The sequence below is a fragment of the Gavialis gangeticus genome, unplaced genomic scaffold, assembly GCF_001723915.1.
Source record: "Gavialis gangeticus isolate Ggan-Ray unplaced genomic scaffold, GavGan_comp1, whole genome shotgun sequence".
In the NCBI taxonomy this organism is placed as follows: Eukaryota; Metazoa; Chordata; order Crocodylia; family Gavialidae; genus Gavialis; species Gavialis gangeticus.
Window position 1 is genome coordinate 16,151,543 of NW_017729004.1, and position 5,455 is coordinate 16,156,997.

Consider the following 5,455-nt stretch of genomic DNA (forward strand, 5'->3'; position numbering starts at 1 on the left):
GTCACTGGGGACAGCTATTAGAAGACAATGTGATTACATGCTAACCAGCATATTATTACACATTCACTTTCTCCTCTGAAAGGTCTATTATCCTCTCAGTATGCGTGATCTGATGCCTATTGAAGTCAGCATGACTCTTTCTATTGACCTTAATGAGCTTTGGATCATGGTCTATGTACTTTCATTGTCAATGAGAACTATGAATGCATATGGAGAAATGATCGTTAAAAGCATATGTTCCATGTAGAGCGAGTCTACGAGACCTCTAAACGTGGTAGCCAAGGGTGTAGGCGCAACATTTGATGAGATCAGTCTGAATTTTACATGGGGCTGTAGGACTACAATGACTAGATGTGGGATAAAGGAAAGGAGCAGAAGATATTTCCAAAACTAGCTTCCTGAAAGACAAGATCCAAAAGCCACAAGTCATGCCCTCTCTCATGTTGTCTGTTTTTTTCCTGTTGCTCTTGATGGCATTGATGCTCTATATCGAATTAATGTTCTCCTGAGGCGGTTTCCCTATCATCAGAACATGTTTGTTTTCAGTTTTTTGACTGCTTTATTTTCCATTTCTTTTTTCCCTGGATATTTTCCAAAGATGATCTTCTTCACGAAGAGATCTTCTTCTAAGCATGGTGCCCATAGGACAGGGACACATGACCAATTTGCCATAGATGAATGAGGATAAGGAATTGCAGCGGCTCAGCTGCTCCATGATGACTGCTTGGGTGCATGTTCTTATCCCACAGTAAATGAAAGCTAATCTCTGGCAGATTATTCCTCAATGGAAAATGTGTATCGTAGGTGAAAGAGGGGCTAACCTTTTTATTTCCCACAGGGTAAGAACACGCACACACAAACACTTACCACAGAATGGCCAACTTTCTATGAATCCCTGGCCTTGCTTACTTTACAGGACGTTGTTCGTGTTCCTTTGCCTACAGTATAATTAGTGGCTATAACATTGAACCACACCCACTGTCACAATCCTCAACAGGTTGAGGAGTTTGTGAAATGTCATGCATGTTTCTTGAATTTGTTTTCTGATATGGCATGTTTGGCTTCTACAGATAGGTAGCATTAAGCTGTACTTAGCTTTATCACCCTTACATATGTATGAATTGTAGTACTGGATATAAATGTATTGCATAACATGTTGATGATTTTTAGGTGTTAATCCCTAAACAGTGAGTTTCTCACCTGGGAGAGGCCCAAAGCCTAACTGGCTGAGAAAAGTAATCACTGGGAATTAGATTTTGATGCAGTTATGTTGGCCAGTCAAGTAGGCCCTTGTGGACCTAGTCCAAGGCACTAAGCACACCCTCTCAGATAGTGAATTAACATTTTAAAAGGAGAGACCTGGAGCAAGAATGATACCTGCAGACTTTTCAGGGAAGGACTTTATTCACCGTTGGAGAAATAGGTGATAGATGGTGTCCTTAGGTTATTGGATTAGTAATCTTTATGTCTGAAAGTCTGTAAATATTCTCCTGATCATAATTATATCAGAAAAGACTTCTATTCTGTAAACAGATAGTATACTTTGGAGGTGGGAAGTTATATGCACAGCATGGGCTCCCCAAGAATCCAATGGATAATGTATGTAAAGGGCCAGATAAGGACACCATACTTAAGGCTTGTCGTGACAGGTAGTGTTCATTGAAGGTTTCCTGGGCAGAAGGTGCACATGCTCCCGTACTGGGTGGGAGGAAAGCACTTTAATTAGAGCAACTCCAAGAGCCACTCTAATTAAAGTGCCTGGAGTGTCACGTGTATCAGCTGGTCCAAGCTTTAGGTAAAGCGTTCCCGCCACCATTTTCAGTGCAGGGACACTGACGCACATGATGCTGGAGTCTGCTGGAGAGCAGTAAATCCCACCCTTCAACAGGCTCGATTAATATAGCCTGCTCCAATGCACTATAGTTACAGCACATCAGAGCAGCCTCACTGCACATGTATAGGCTCCCTCAGATGATGGGCTGACTGAAATAGGGTGACAGGGGAGCCTGCAGAAAGCCTTGACAAAAAGGTTAGAGACAGCAGCTGCTTTTTAACCTATTGAGCTGTGAAGTGGAAGCTGCACTCTTAAGGCTAACATGCTGGGATAAGGTAATATCATTGTTTTGTTATTTTCTTTTGTTTGTTTCTTCTTATATCTCTGACTATCTCAACACATGGTTACTGATTTCTTATGATTTCCCTAGTTTTCAAAATACATCTTTCTGTTGTCTTTTATCAATGGTACATGCGATTTCAGAGCATTTGACCATACAGCTCCAGAGCAAGGAATGTCTAATTTCCGAGCCCGTGACTGGACAAGGATGGCAAAATCTCCTCTTCTAAGAGCTGACAAGACATGGGTGAGAAGGGTAAGCCTGAGACACCACAGGCCAAGGAATTGTTTCCTAGCACATTTTATTTTATCTATTCCCAGAGAGAGGGGTTTGGGGCTGAAGAACACACCTGAAGGTGCAAGGACACTCTGAGCACCTCTGACTGAGACGCATCTACACAAGACTTTTACTGTGGAGTAGGGCTGTGTGAAGCTTTGGTCCCTGATTTGATTTGGCATAGATTCATCCTGATTTGGGGGCCAAATCTCTGAATCCAAATCGAATCAGAGAACCCTTTAATCAGATTCAGAGATTTGGACAGAGACACCGCTTTAAATGTTTTTCTACATACCCATAGATATCAGGTGAGTCTACCTAGTAGGTGGCTCCGTGGTGCAATGGATAGCACGTTGGACTTCTAGAGAGTGAAGGGATTCAAAGGTTCTGGGTTCAAGTCCCAGTGGAGTCATGCTTTTCTCTTGCTGGGGTCACTTGATCCCAGCTGACTTCCTGCCTAGGGTGGTAGGGCTGGACCCAGTGATCTCATGAGATCCCTTCCAGCCCCTAATGTCTATGAAATCTATGGATGTTGGGGCACATAGAGTGAAGCACTTCTGGTCCACTTCCAGATTCACCACTGAGCACATGGGGGTCTGCAGTCTTGTGGGACGCTCCATGTGCCCCAGCATTGCAGCATTCACAAGCCGTGCTGGTACCTCAAGGTATGTATAAAAAACATTTAAAGCTGTGTCTATGTCCGAATTGCTGATTCTCTGAATCAGCATCAAGTCTTCAGATTCTGATTTGGCTGTGATCTGAATCAACAAATCAAATCACTGTCCCTGATTCAGGCTGAATTTGAATCTGAATCAAATAGGGCCTGCTTCGCATACCCCTACTGCGGAGTTGCCTAATTAGCTTCTTAGTAAAGTCTCAGCATCTACCCTATTAGTCTGCAGTAAACTAACTCCACCATAGGTTAGTACCTGTAAACACAAGTATTATCCTATGGGGGTGGTGTTTAATGTGTCACAACACACATGTAGACACTGATGGGGCTGGCTGGGGCACTAGGGTCCTTCTGTGTGGGGCTGCCTTGTGGCTAGTTCTGTACTGGAACACTCTCATGCCCCCCTCTCTGCAGCATGCTGAGCTCAGTCGGAGTAGGTCTGGGTTAGCAGGATGACCCTCCAGACCACCTGCCAGCCAGGCCTGCTGTGACCCAGCTGAACGTACTGCGGTCCTGGGCACACATGTAAATGTAGCATCCAGGAGCAATAAAGTCCGGCACAAACTGTGCTAATTGCACATGTAGATGTGCCTGGTGTATCACACCCACCATGCTTGGTTTCAAACCCTCCACCTGCTGATGGATCTATGAGCCACTGGTGCATTACATGCCTCATGGGAAGCTTTGTAGGTCACTGATTCTGCACAATCAAATATAGGCACCTCAGACCATAGGAATTACCAGCACTGGGTTAGATAAATGCAAGAGTTTATTTAGCCCCATATCCTGTCTGTGATAATGACAAATTGTATGTATCCCAGCAGGGCTGTCCACCTTCTGAGTGGCTGGGATTGCAAGCTTTGCACCATACTGCATTGGCACCTCCTGATCCCCTTTTGTCCCCTGTCTGTGGGATTCTTCAGCCCTATGCTGTCCCATCCTCCCCTGGGAGCAGGAAGTGGAAACTGAAGGAGGGAGGGGAAGCCTAGAGGTCCTGGTAGCAGGAGCAGGAGAGTGATGGAGGAGTAGAACCTGGACAGGGAGCCTAGAAGCCATGAGGTAATCCCTCAGGGGACACATATGGCCCACGGGCCACCAGTTGGACAACCATGCACTGCAGGAAGAATAGAAGAAATGCAGTTTGTATAGAGTTAATTTATCCACTTCTGAACGTCTCATGGATCTTGTGGCCCTTCCGCACTGGGCAGATCCAAATATCTCTTGCTGTAGCCTATAGGAATCCAGTGTTCTGAGCTGCTACACTTGCAATTCCATCACAGGGACTCAATGTAAGTGGTAAAGAAACCACCACTCCACACTAGCCCACATGATAAATGTGGGGTGAAAATACACTGACATTTTTACTTGGTCAAATAAGGGCAAAATGGGCCCACTGAAGTCAATGGAACACTCCCATGAACCTCAGTAGGCGGTGGCTCAGTCCTTTAAAAATAGGCATATGTTATTGATGATAAATCCATTTCTCTGATACTAGAGAGAATAAAGGAGGAGCAGAATTTTGAGGTTTTCTTTCTGATGGCTAGATAATGACATTTAGAGGTTTGCTTTTGGGAATTGGCTTTTAGGTAAATATATATGTATTAGAATAATAATTCAGGACAGCAGCAAGGGTTAATTAATTTATAAAGGCCTGGTTGTTACACACACAGTTCTCAAAGCCTTTAAGGCAGAGAAGGTGTCTAACACACCAGGGCCAATGGATATACACATAGCCTGGGAAATTGTGGGCATGCACCACACTATTCCATAACGTGAGAGATGATGGAACCAGCTGACAAGGCCCAGTAGTGGGGGGCCTGAGAGTTCCACTTTTGGGGGAACAGACCAAATTAGAAGAAGGCCCGGAACGCCCAAATTAGGATGTGTGCATGAGATGGGCTTGTGAAAAAAGGACTATGCTGTCAGGACAGAATATGGACGGTATGATGACCACAGAAAGACCAATCAGCAATAGCCATGGATACAGTCAACAGGAGGGAAAAAGCATACAAAATGAGAGACTTTAGAGCAACAAAGTGTCCCCATCCCAGAGCAGGGAACCTGAGGCACCATGGACAGAAGGCATACCATCAGTCTGTCCCATTCACCCTACTGTGGGGTGGGGGAGGCCTTGGCCTCCAACCTCCAGGCTGCTGACATCTGACATTCAAGATAGAACCTCAAAGTGAAGCTTGCATCCTGGCCAGATGTACCTTGACTTTGATGAGAGCCCTAGGATTGGTAGATATAGAGAATTGTTTGTATTATTCTTTTCTGTTATCACTGTGTATCAATACATTTGCCTATTATTTAATGGAAAGGTTGTGGTCAATCTGAGGGGTTTGGGTCCCCCCGGAACAAGGCATCTGGGTCCTAAATCCAGTGCCAACGC

General features: G+C 44.8%; 1 non-coding gene across 1 annotated transcript; it reads left to right on the forward strand.

Moving 5' to 3' along the window:
• Positions 1-2,717: 2,717 nt before the first annotated feature.
• TRNAR-UCU lies at positions 2,718-2,802 on the forward strand. Its single transcript is given in 2 exon segments — positions 2,718-2,754; positions 2,767-2,802. It is a non-coding gene; the product is annotated as a tRNA-Arg (tRNA).
• The last annotated feature ends 2,653 nt before the right edge of the window (positions 2,803-5,455 follow it).